Source organism: Mixophyes fleayi, chromosome 1 (assembly GCF_038048845.1).
Source record: "Mixophyes fleayi isolate aMixFle1 chromosome 1, aMixFle1.hap1, whole genome shotgun sequence".
Classification (NCBI taxonomy): Eukaryota; Metazoa; Chordata; class Amphibia; order Anura; family Limnodynastidae; genus Mixophyes; species Mixophyes fleayi.
In genome coordinates this window covers 460819575-460833381 of record NC_134402.1, presented here as the reverse complement: position 1 = coordinate 460833381, position 13807 = coordinate 460819575, and the positions used below count along the sequence as shown (strand labels likewise).

Genomic DNA, 13807 nt, shown 5'->3' with positions numbered 1-13807 from the left:
CCAGTTGCCATAGAAACTGTTTTGGAGAGTAGAGATGAGATCATGAAAATTCCTCAATTGGTTGAATTCGCCAGCTCACCACAGAAGATCATTGTTCAAGGGACGCAAACATCGTCAGCATTTGCTGCAGTAAAATCATTAATTAAAAATGCATTTTCATCTTTAATATCTTCTATAAAAAATGCTTTGTCATCTGCAAAAACATCACTACAAAAGGCATTTTCTGCAGTAAAATCATTCATTTGTGGTAAAAGACGTGACAATAGGCAACCTAGTCGTATGATAGAGCCATCAAACAACAGTAAAAACATAGAAATGTTCCTTCAGAAAGAAATACGAAAACTGGTCTCCAATGTGTATAAACAGGAGCTGAAAGTACATTCTGCCATCCAGGAGTTTGCATTGACGCTCCTGAGTGTTGTCGACAGACAATTGGATTTGGCAATAAGAGAAGAAATGGAGAAGGGAACAGAAATGTCATCTGAGCAAAAGTTCCTCCTGAAAATAGTTTTGGAGAATATCTTCAGGAAATCTCTTGAATTACCACCTGCACAGAATAGAACAGACCACGGAGAAAAAAATGGAAGGGAAGCCATGTTTATTAGAGACAATGTCACCAAGTGTTATTAACCCTGAAGGGTACAGACAGTCTGGAAGTTTTATAAAAGACCTAAACTTGGTCCCAGCAGCAATAGAAGGCTTACACTCATATGGCCCCAAGTGTCTTGTTATAAACACTTTAAAAGACCGTGACTCATTATATCATCAAAATGAGTTTGTTCAGCTGCTTGAAAACATCAACTACATATGTGCTGAAACAATAAGTAACATCATTTCAGAAATACGGTTCCCCATCCAGGACCAGCTGCATTTTAAGGAAACTGGCATTGTTGTTTCACCATCGGACATGAGCTCATTCATTGTCCCACCATCTCGTTGAGTACATTTAAAGTCCCTGTATGCTGCGTCCTCCTACAGAAACGTAAAAGACTTTCTTTTAAACATCATTGACAGCGTGAAAGCTGAACCTCCACAAACTACATTAAAAGCAGATATTAAATATGACAGTCTACTGACATCACAGCACAAAATATGTGCACCTAACGTACAAGGCAGTTATGAAGAATTGGCCCAGACAATATCAGCCAAAATGAAAGGGTTCCTGATTCTAAAATCAAAAGCATATCTGAGGGACAGAGAAAGTGTTGATGTTGATCTAATAGAATCCTTTCCAGGAATGGTCTCCAGTGTATGGATACAGACCAAAGTCCTTGTGACCGGACTTCTAAGTACAATTAAGAGACATTTTACTCTCTTTGGATATCCTTATAGTACAGTCATCTCGTCTCATTCACTACTGAATGCAGATAGAATTATTACCAGAGAACTTGTCAGTTCTCTTCCTGACAATATACGAGGCGACTGACGATAAAGACACAGCTTCTTCTGGGAACAGATGGAATCCTCACTTCTGTGTGAGTGTTTATACCCAGAATGCACATTGCATCATTCACCTAATAGTAACATACACAGTTATTTTCCAACACTGAGATCTCAGCTACTAGACAATTTCTACTCTGCATTATCTACAGTATTCTCACTTACACTGAAATCCGTAGTGCTGAGGTCTCCTAATGGGACCTCTGATGAACCGAGAAGAACATGCTTTGTGACTACCTCTGCATGCTGCCCAGAGAGTCTGAGATTTTTACAATCAGAATTCCTTTTTATTTGCAAGTCGATTGTAGAAGAACCTCTTAACCATCTGTGTGCTGCCAAGCAGATAGCTAAAAAAGATGAAACTTTGCTTTAATACAAAACATCCAGCATGGAGTTTGCCAAGATCAGACCTAGCAGCAGTAAAACACCCTTTCTTACAGAAGTAAGTAGGTCTATCCATACATGTGTGCATGGAACAATGACGGGGTTTATCTGCCTAACCCTTAAAGTTTGCATCCAAGAAACAAAAATACAGTAGACATTTTTTTTCCAAGGTCCTTTGCGCAACAGAAGAAGATCCATCAAACTCCACAAGGACAAGATAAAAGGCTGGAGCTTAGTCGGCCGCTATCTAATTTATCTGCGCATTCCAAGAGCCTTTGCTGCACCATCTTAGGAGCCATCCAGAATCAAATAGAAAACTCTTCTCGCTCTATTACACCGTTGTTACCTAAGCCTTATAATGGAAAAGTAACATTGAAACCTGTGCGCCAGACTGTCTCCAACACAGATAATATAATTGGAGTTTACGACCAGGAGAAGTATTGCACAGAAGGAATTGAAACAAAGTTAAGAGAGAAGATTTTGAAACAAGTTTTTCAAAATCTGAAGGATCGCACCAGATCTGAGATTAGGTCGGCAGCAGCAAATGTAATACTTCCATTATTTAGGCAGATAATTATTGATTTGAGTTTAACTCTTCGACTTAGTCTTCCTGGTCGGGTTAGCAGATGTCACCAAGAATTACTGTGCTTCTTCTTTCTTACCTTTAGCGAGAAAACAGACACCTCTTTAATCGCAGACTGTGAACTAGATCTTGTTTTTGATGAGATAATTAACATCCTGTATGACATTTTGCATTCAGCAACGCCATCAAATGATTCTAATTTCATGAAATCTATGTATACAACATTAGGAAACTTTGCCTGTAGTAAAATCCTACATTTGTTATTAAGAGACACACGGAAATCTCCAGCTATTTCTGGAGCCAGGACACATGTGCTGGACATGTCACACAATGATATAGCGTATATAATTGAGAGTTATTGTAGAGAGGAAGCAAGCAAACTCATTGAAGCGGCCGAAGACCAACTATACAAAGAGATTGATGGCCAGAGGTATAGACCAACTTTCCTGCAACTCAGCAATAAAGACGTTGATAGTCAAATGACACCTGTGATTATAAATTTGTTAAAAAGCATGTACCTCTACAAAGACAAAGAGTCCGATATACTAGTCAGCAAACTCTTATGCAATGAAAATATGTCCAACACTATACAGAGATATGCCCAAGAAGTTGCAAGAATGGTAGTTGGAGTAATTAAGAACAACATTGAAACTTTGTCAACAATTAACCTGTCTCTAGCAACTTTAAATGTCTGTACAGATGTGTTAGAAAGTTCTGTTTCCCAATTTATTAACAATTCAGTGGAAATAGGAAATTACTGTGAATGCTCAGGCAAAGCTTTTTCACTCCATCCAAATGCTCTTGTAAAGCAAATTGTGGAAACTATTGTGGACATGTGTCATGAGGACGGGTTTTGTGATAATAAAACGTAAGCCCCGAGGACTTCCAACGGGCAGGGCATCGTTGACGGTGTGTTCCTGTAGACTATTATTAATCTATTGGCATCTATGATTAAAAGTGGTCCTTAAACCCTCAAAATTCAGCTGGCTGTGACCAGCAATAGGTCCCAAATCTGATCATACGTTCACATGGTAACTCTTAACTCTTTCTATACCTTACTTTGGAAGAGACTTCTTCATTAAAATCCCCCTATAAAGGAGAAAGACCACCCATCCAGTATAGGCAGTCCCCCCCCTCTCTATTATTTATTATAGGCAGCCCCCCTTCCTATAATTTAGTATAAGCAGTCCCCCCCTTCTTATAGTTTATTATAGGCAGGTTTCCCCTTTCCTATAGTTTAGTATAGGCAGCCCCCCCACCTCCCTATAGTTTAGTATAGGCAGCCCCCCCACCTCCCTATAGATTAGTATAGGCAGCCCCCCCACCTCCCTATAGTTTAGTATACTATACTTTGGCGATCTGAACCTTATCCATTCATCCATGGACCCAGTTGAGCTAGAATATGGGGTGGTGAAAGTGACTGTGCGAGGTCCTGCTGGCAGCAGATTCTTATACAAGTCAGCATTTGGCTGTGAAAGTCATCAGCAAGAGGGATCTGCTACTTGAGGGCAGTGAGCATGTGATGGTGGAGCGGAGAGTGTTACAACTTGCATCTGGAAGCGCCTTCCTCGTTCATGGTTGCTTTGCTTTCCAGACCAAGGAGCTTGTGCTACTTGGCATGGAATATGCAAGCGGCGGAGATTTCTTCAACTTGCTGCAGTGGAAAGACCCCCTTGACATCCCCAGTGCAAGGTGAATAGAAGAATAATACACCGTAAAAACCACTGGATATAGGAAGGAGTGCTACCAATAGAAATAGATGTTATAAAGCATGATTCATATCTGAGTTATATCTTCTAAGTAGGATATAAAAATATAAGCAGTGAAAAACAGATCCCAGTCTCAACATTAACTGACTCCTTGGTACAGCCATCAGCATAGCCATGGCAGCTCTGTGAATTGTATAACTTCTGGGTCCCAGATAAAAACTTAGCAATGTCACCATGATTGATAAAACCAGCACTATTTAAGGTTACAGCTATGGGGCTGCCAATCAGTATTATATTGGAAATATAGAGTTGTGAGACCCATTAATAGCTGCTTTATTCCATGGCTTCCCTTCTCCTATAGAATCCTCTTCAAGCTCCTCACCACCACTTACAAGGCTCTCTCCCACTCTACTGCCCCTTATATCTCTAACCTCCTCTCCATACACACTCCAACCCGCTCCCTGCGCTCGGCCAACGACCGCCGCCTCTCTTCCTCTCCTATCACTTCTTCCCACTCCAGAATCCAAGACTTTTCCCGTGCAGCCCCCCTTCACTGGACGACCTCCCTCGTTCCATCCGTCTCTCTCCTACTCTGTGCTGCTTCAAACGTGCACTGTAAACTCCCCTTTTCCGCAAAGCCTACCAACCATCTACTTAACCCCTCACCTCCACTACTCGCTCTCCCTTCTCTCTTCTGGCTCCCCTTGTGCCTGTTCTGTCTACCCTCCTTTAGAATGTAAGCTCACATGAGCAGGGCCCTCTTCTCTCCTGTCTCCTCACCTGTTCTTCTGCTCCGTGCTTAATGCAGCAGCCTGCCTGGAGTTTCTGAAGTATTGGTATTTTTGTTTATTGTTCTGTACTGTTTCACCCTGTATAGTCTACTGTTTGTACTGTGTACGGCGCTGCGGAAATCTTGTGGCGCCTAACAAATAAATGATAATAATAATAATATTGGCAGCCCCCCCACCTCCCTATAGTTTAGTATAGGCTGCCCCCCCTCCCTATAGTTTAGTATAGGCAGCCCTCCCACCCTATAGTTTAGTAAAGGCAGCCTCCCCACCTCCCTGTAGTTTAGTATAGGCAGTCCCCCACCATTCTTATGGTTTAGTATAGGCAGACCCCCCCTTCCTATAGTTTAGTATAGGCAGTCTCCCCCCTTCCTATAGTTTAGTATAGGCAGGCCCCCTCCTTAAGTTAAGTAAAGGCAGTCCCCCCCCCTCCCTATAGTTTAGTATAGGCAGTCCCCCACCATTCTTATAGTTTAGTATAGGCAGCCCCCCCTTCCTATAGTTTAGTATAGGCAGACCCCCCCTTCCTATTGTTTAGCATAGGCAGCCCTCTCACCCTACAGTTTAGTATAGGCAGTCCCCCACCCATCTTATGGTTTAGTATAGGTAGCCCCCCCCCTTCCTATAGTTTAGTATAGGCAGTCTCCCCTTCTTATAGCTTAGTATAGGCAGGTCCCCCAACTCCCTACAGTTTAGTATAGGCAGGCCACCTTCTCCCTGTAGTTTAGCATAGGCAGCTCCCCCCCCTTCCTATAGTTTAGTATAGGCTGCCCCCTCCCTCCCTATAGTTTACTATAGGCAGCCCTCCCACCCTATAGTTTAGTATAGGCAGCCTCCCCACCTTCCTATAGTTCAGTATAGGCAGTCCCCACCCTTCTTATGGTTTAGTATAGGCAGGCCTCCCCCTTTCTATAGTTTAGTATAGGCAGTCCGTCCCCTTCCTACAGTTTAGTATAGGCAGCCCCCCTCCCTATAGTTAAGTAAAGGCAGTCCCCCCCTCCCTATAGTTTATTATAGGCAGCCCTCTTCTTATAGTTTAGTATAGGCAGGCCTCTCTTCTCCCTATAGTTTAGTATAGGCAGTCCCTCCACCTCCCTATACTTTAGTATATGCAGGTCTCCCCTTTCCTATAGTTTAGCATAGGCAGCCCCCCTTTCTAAAGCTTAGTATAAGCAGGCCCCCTTCTCCCTGTAGTTTAGTATAGGCAGCCCCCCTTCTCACTATAGTTTAGTATAGGCAGGCCGTCGTCTCACTACAGTTTAGTATAGGCAGCCTCCCCTTCGCCCTGTAGTTTAGTATAGAGCTCCCTGCCTCGCTCACTTACCTTCAGTTGCTCTGGCCGGCGTCGCTCCTCACATCAGGCAGACAGGAAGTGAAGTCAGACTTCCTGTCTGCCGCACAGCACTGAGGAACCCTATACAGCAACAGGCAGCCTAGCGATTGGTTGCCTGTTGCTGTCCACTGACCACCAATGTTTTAGATGGCTTTCCCCACACACTCCGCGCCCGCCTGTCAATATTTTTTTGTTTTTTTTGAAGTGATAAACGAGGCGACCTCCGGGCGGCATGGTTAGGCCATCGGCCTACTTGGAAACTTTCCGATAAGGCCTCTGGCCAATCCGCCCCTGCTGCTACTCATGATTGATAGGAAGCTGGAACTACCCCAAGATTCATTTAGCTCATGGCCTTGAAAATAGAAGCTGCAGAAATAATAATCTATGTTTTTTAGGAATACCTGAACAGATTAAGGGTCAGGGGCAATTGGGCACCCCTAAAATCATGAGGGCACATCACCTATGTCAGAAGAGGGAAGAAAACAGACCACGTCAAGTCATTGCAAAATTCCTTGACTTTAAGGTCAATAAAAAAATCTTAACAGTGTATTGAAAGGTGAAATGACTACATGTGGACGAGAGCAGAATGTCAATTTCAATTTTCCAGTATTATTCCATCATGCTAACGCAGAAATAGAAAGATTTGATCATGATTCATAAGTATCTGGTAGACAACAACAGTTTTGCTTTCCAAAATCCAGCTAAATTGAGGGTGACTGAAAATGGTCAGACATTCATCTCTGAAGACTCATCTGAAGCCACGAGCCATTGTCAGACCATCACTTAATCTCCGGGATCACCAGCTGCACACTCAAGGTCATCAAACAGGAAATAAGAGATGTTTGTAATATATATTCACAACATGGTACTAGGATTTACCCCCCTATAGGTATTAATATACATCTGATTTATAAATGCATTATCCTATTTTAAGAATCACTCTCCCATACTAAATTAGTTATTAAATTAAGATTCTTGTTTATAGTGACTGATCACCTTTACACTAGTTTGACACAGTGGCGGATCCAGGGGGGGGAAGGCGATCGGGGCGATCGTCCCCCCTAGCAGGGGCTTGCTGCCGGCGGCTGGACACTGTGCAGGTCCGTTCGGCAGTGATAATGTGCTGCCCGGCTGCTCTGATTGTGTTTTAAACACAATCAGAGCACCGGGACAGCACATTATCACTGCCGAACGGACCTGCACATACTGTGCAGCCGCCGGCAGCCTTAGAAGTTAGAAAGGGGGGCGGGGCCTAAATCCTCCCCTACATCGCCGGGGTAGAAAAAATTTCTAGATCCGCCCCTGGTTTGACAAAATGTGAAAAATTGCAATTTTTATTAAAATATATTAAATATTAATATATTACAGGTTAGATTAAATGGTTGCCCACTTATTCTTTCTTTTCTCACCCTGGATTTCCAGGCACACTATACCCATACTTACCATACTGCCGGGGTAGAAGCATTGAAATTTTACTAAAACCAGGACACAGGGATTTTAGAAGAGCAACGTGACTTTATTCTTTATTCAATATTATTCATTCTCACAGATTATGTATATTAATCTGGAATCAAGATGTTACCCTCAGATTTTATATATATATATATATATATATATATATATATATATATATATATATATATATATATAAAAACATGTAACACCCCTTTGACTAGGGTTTACTTGGCTGGGTAAGTAGGAGGGTGTTTTGTTAAAGGGGCCATGAGGTACTTACCCCACTTGTGCTTTAAATGGTGCCTCCACCACCTGGATCTTCATTTTTCATTGGGGAAAGTGTTGTGGATTTTGAACACCAAAGGATGACCCAGGAAACCTCCGACACCAGCTTTGATTCAATAGAAAATTCACACTGACCACAGGATATATAAAAAAAAACAAAAAAAACCTAGGCAATTATTTATTTAATATTAACACCAAAGAATAACAGTGACTGGTAGTGAGCAAAAAAATACAAATATAAACAACTGTGGGATAATACAGCACAATACAAGTTATGAGTATAAAATACTATGAGTACTGTTAAATAATGATAAAAATTTCCGTCGCCACTTGAAAGTGAAAACACCCTATATAGGAGACCTGACGGCTAAGGATACCAAAGCTACAAATAGACAAGAACTTTTAGTAACCTGACACTACAAAGGATCTACGGTTGCCTACTGAGCCCCTTGGCTCTATTTGATATTTCTTTGGCCAGTAGTGGTTAGTTAAATAACTATGGAACCTTTCACAAACAACAGTAACTTAGCAATAATGACATAGAATAACAACGTTAGAACACTGGGATTAATAATAATGCTCTTTCTATGTGATGCTAACTTGAAACAACTAACTTGCATCGTTACCCTGAGTCACTTACTTGGCAACACTGTGTTTTGTATAGTTACACCACTCACACTGTAGGCTGATGAACCTAAACACATCAACATAAATGAACATGAGCGTTCAGCTCTAGAGGACCACAAGCATTGGCGCACTTGCTGAGATGCTGTGTATCTAGGGGCTGTTATAACTGATGTGGCGCTGAATAACAGAGTGCTGAGATATATGAAGGATCACATAAAACTGTTGAGTTATACAGAGTGCTGATACAATCGGTATTAAGCAACTTAATTTGTGGTTGTCCTCCTTTACTTACAGTAACTGACACAGTCTAGGTTAACACTGTAGATGTCCTTGGATGGTAACCTGACCTCTAGCTAGAACCTATTAAAGTAATTCTATCATTTTAAAATAAGCATTGCCCAATCAATTGTATGTGTTTCCAAAGCACATGGTGGTTTATTTTAGCAGATGTAAATAATCAACAATTCAATACATTATTACATTATGATAAAGTACAGTACAGCACAGCCAATACCAAAAGATAAGTACATACCAATGCCATCGCTTGCGCACGCTGCGCACCCACGGGACCCGGTGGACAGTATATCTGTTTAGAATACTGTGTCAGAGTTGACTGAGGGCCAGGGTGTGTGCAGCTATGATTATATACAGTACAGTACAGTGTTATACTTGAACAATAGAGATGACGTAGATTGTTTCTATAGGTCCAGACGTTGGGTGGGTCCAGTGTAAACAGATCATAGGTTGATTCAATCTAAGGAATCCAAAGGTGGGGGTCGTCTCTTCAGGGGGTCTGCTCCTTTCATAGCCAGCATCATACAAAGGATTATTCCCTAATATCAATAACTAAAGTATGCAATGTGTGATCTCTTCGCCGACTGCACTGGACAGCTGCTGATGATTAGGGGATCAATATGATATCAGGCACCTTTCCTATAACCTAAACCTTTAATAACACTACAATGTACATATAATCACTATATATATATATATATATATATATATATATATATATATATATATATAGACTAATAATAAACCAAATACTATCTGCTCCTGAATTACAGTGTAACAGAACCAATATGAAATTATATAAATAACTAAATGTTGTAATGCGAGTGTGTGCGTGCGTATTTTACCGTGCGAACGCACCACACCACGTGTTGCCTGGCATACGCTTCGCAATACGCACGGCAAACCAATATTAAACCAATATACTTTCGTTCATCCAATTATACGACTTCAATAAACCATTAGACTGGCAGGATAACTTTACATTTATTCTCTATTAGGCTGTCACTTGAGGAGTTATTTATCGAATATTTTTTTTCTCTCACACAGTTGCTTAAACAGATGCTAATATCTCAGGACTATCACACTTATCTCTCTTTGATGTTATGCACACCCAATGGCATCTGCAGTCTCCTGCCGATTCTCTTGAAGGTTCTCTTACACCCATTGTGGGTAATTGTTTCCTATGAGATCTCCACTCCAATCCTAATGTCCCAGCTCTTCCTCAGGCTAATCTTATACAGCTCTCCCATCATGCTCTGCTCCTCCCTTCTCCAATCCTCCTGTCCAATCATGATCTCCTCCTCAGTTGCTTAAACAGATACTAATATCTCAGGACTATCACACTTATCTCTTTTTGATGTTTTGTAGACTCAATGGCATCTGCAGTCTCTGCCGATTCTCTTGAAGGTTCTCTTACACCCTGTCAGAATCACTAGGTGGAATTGATGATACCTGCCAGCAGTTGGCACTACTGAATACTGAGGCGCGGAGTCTAACATGCCCCTGGTTTTCACCAGGAACCCCCGTGCAGGTCGCGGCCCTCAGTATCAGTCAGCTGGGGGGTAACAATTGAGGCAGCGGTGAGAGCCCACCAGGATGCAGGATGGAAGACTAGTCAGCAAACCGGGTCAAAACCAAAGGAATGGATATAGCCAAATCAGAAGCAGGAGAATGGTCAGGAAGCCGGGTCAATACCAAATATCAGTCTAAGCCAGAATCAGGAACCAAGGAGAAGTCAGGAACAAGCCGGGGTCAGAATCCAGATAACAGCAACACAGGAACAAACGCTGGAGCAAGGCTGAAGAACAAATACTCTGGCACTAGACATGTGTCAGAGGCTGCCTTATATACCCTAAGGTGCCTCCTGATAGGGTTAGGGAGATTTTGGCGGTAAGACATGCTGGCTGCAGACAGGTGAGCAGAGATAGCGTCCCGCTGCTAGGCAACAGGACGTGGTTGCTTGGAAGGTGTAGGCGTCCGTCTCCTGCACCAATTGTCAGTGCGGAGACGGCGCCTGACAGTACTCTCCCCTTTCTTATTTTTCAGGGCTTGCAAGGTCGCCTCTCTCTCCTTCTTGAATTTGGCCAATAAGTGACGGGCATGTATCTCTTGTATATCGATCCAAGATCTCTCCTCGGGGCCATAACCCCTCCAGTCAACAAGATATTTGTGGCGACCCCTGGAGATCCGGAAATCCAGAATCCGATTGATCTCATATTCCTCCCCATGATCAGTCTTTACTGGGACCGGGGGTGGGGTTCTTTTGAGAACGAGGGGTTTAAGTAGAGCAATATGAAACACATTGTGAATCTTGAGTGATGGAGGAAGAAGGAGTTTGAATGTCACGGGATTTATAACTTGAGTTATTTGAAAAGGTCCGATATAACGGGGTGCGCGCTTCATGGTGGGAACTCGAAGTCTTAAATTCCTTGTGGATAACCACACTTTGTCCCCAACTCGAAGTCTGGGGACTGGTCTACGGCAACGATCAGCGCTAGCTTTGTAGCGTCGGGAGGATTCTAATAATTTGGACTTCGCCTGAGACCATATTTGAGAAAAGTCCTGAATGAGATTCTGCACGGCCGGAAGCGCTGAACCAGGTTGGGAAAGTTCAGGAAGGAGAGGGTGAAACCCATAGGTAAGAAAAAATGGAGACGAACCAGTAGATACATGCACCTGGTTATTATGAGCAAATTCTGCCCAACACAAGAAATGACTCCATTCAGCCTGATTACCCAAAGAGTAGGTCCTGAGAAATTGTTCCAAGTCTTGGTTGACCCTCTCCGTTTGGCCGTTGGTTTGAGGGTGGTACCCTGAGGAAAACTTTAGATTGACCCCCAACTCTTTGCAGAATGATCTCCAGAACTTGGACATGAACTGTACTCCTCTATCCGAGATAATATCCTGGGGACAGCCGTGAAGATGGAAAATCTCCTTGATGAAGAGGTTAGCAAGGGTAGAAGCCGAAGGAAGTCCCTTGAGAGGTATGAAATGTGCCAACTTGGAAAATCTATCCACTTCCACCCAGATAGTATTGAATCCATGGCTAGCTGGTAAATCGGTGACGAAATCCATAGAAATACTAGTCCATGGTCTCTCTGGAATAGGAAGTGGTACCAAGGGTCCTGCAGGAGACTGCCTAGGTGTCTTGTGTCTGGCACAGATTCCACATGCGGCAACATAGGCCTTAACGTCCGCCCGGATAGAGGGCCACCAATAATGCCTAGAAATCAACGAGAAGGTCTTCTTGACACCCGCATGCCCGGCAAACAGAGAATTATGGGCCCACTTGAGAGCCTTAGGCTGAAGGAGCGACCAGGAGGAGAAACCTTGGTTGAAGTTCTGGTGAGGGCCACAATGGCAGTAGGATCCAAGATGGTTCTGGGGGTGGGGGCCGGTTGAAGATCTTTATCATCAAATGACCGGGAGAGAGCATCCGCCCTGATATTCTTAACCCCAGGTCGAAAGGTCAAAATGAGATTAAAACGGGCAAAAAACAAGCGGGCCTGACGTGGGTTCAGACACTGAGCTGTTTGCAAGTATGTTAAGTTCTTATGGTCCGCGTAGACAGTAACAGGATGCTCAGCCCCCTCTAGCAAATGTCTCCACTCCTCTTGTGCTGTTTTGATGGCCAATAACTCTTTATCCCCGATACCATAGTTTAATTTGCTGGAGGTAAATCTTCTGGAACAGAAACCACAGGGATGAAACTTTCCAACGGAATCTTTCTGTGAAAGAAGGGCTCCTATGCCAATGGAGGATACACCAACTTCAACAAAGAAAGGCCGAGACATGTCAGGTTGTAGCAAAATAGGGGTGGAGGAAAACGCCCTTTTTAATGACTGGAAGGCACTGAGGGCTTTGGCAGACCATGATTTTGCTGCTCCCTTGCGGGTGAGAGCAGTAATAGGAGAAATGAGAGTTGAAAAGTTTTGGATAAAGTGCCGATAATAATTGGTGAAGCCAATAAAGCGTTGAATCGCCTTAAGCCCCAATTGGTTGTGGCCAATTGAGAATGGCAGCCACTTTCCCAGGATCCATGGAAAGACCAGCACCGGACACAATATATCCCAGGAACTGGACCTGAGAGGCTTCAAAGACACACTTCTCCAGTTTGCAGTAAAGGTGGTTGGAACGTAGTCGAGAGAGTACCTCCTTGACGTGACCTCTATGGGATTCTAAGTCTCTGGAGAATATAAGTATGTCATCCAGATAGACAACGACTGAGAGATAGAGTAGGTATCGAAAGATGTCGTTAATGAACTCCTGGAAGACCGCTGGGGCATTGCATAGGCCAAAAGCCATCACCAGGTATTCATAGTGGCCATCCCGAGTGTTAAAAGCGGTCTTCCATTCATCGCCCTCACGAATCCTAATCAAATTATAGGAGCCCCTGAGGTCTAGTTTGGTGAATATTGTGGCACTTTAGATCCGATCGAATAACTCGGAAACCAGGGGTATGGGGTACCTGTTCTTCACGGTAATGGCATTGAGTAGTCTGTAGTCGATGCATGGTCTTAGAGAACCATCCTTCTTCTTTACAAAAAAAAATCCTGCACCGGGAGGTGAGGAAGATTTTCTAATAAATCCTCGTTCAAGGTTTTCAGATGCATACTCGGTCATGGCTCGAGTCTCAGGGAGGGACAGAGAGTACATTCTGCCACGAGGAATCCTTTCTCCAGGAATAAGTTCAATGGAACAATCACAAGGACGGTGGGATGGAAGAGTCTCAGCAGCAGTCTTACTGAAGACATCCACGAAGGCAGCGTATTCAGATGGCAACCCAAGACTGGGTCTGAGAGCGTGACATTTAATAGGTAGGTTATTGAGGCATCGATCAGCGCAGAGCGGACCCCAGGAAGTAACCTGAGCATGATGCCAATCAAATTGGGGTGAATGGTCCCTTAAC

The 13807-nt window shown here is 43.3% G+C and overlaps 1 long non-coding RNA gene across 2 annotated transcripts in view; it reads right to left on the bottom strand.

Moving 5' to 3' along the window:
• LOC142102703 (uncharacterized) overlaps positions 1 to 13807 on the bottom strand; it is a 47656-nt gene that overhangs the window by 15553 nt on the left and 18296 nt on the right. For both annotated transcript variants that reach the window (XR_012679324.1, XR_012679323.1), the window contains exon 3: positions 7973 to 8107. This is a non-coding gene — a long non-coding RNA (uncharacterized LOC142102703). The remainder of the gene's footprint in view (positions 1 to 7972; positions 8108 to 13807) is intronic.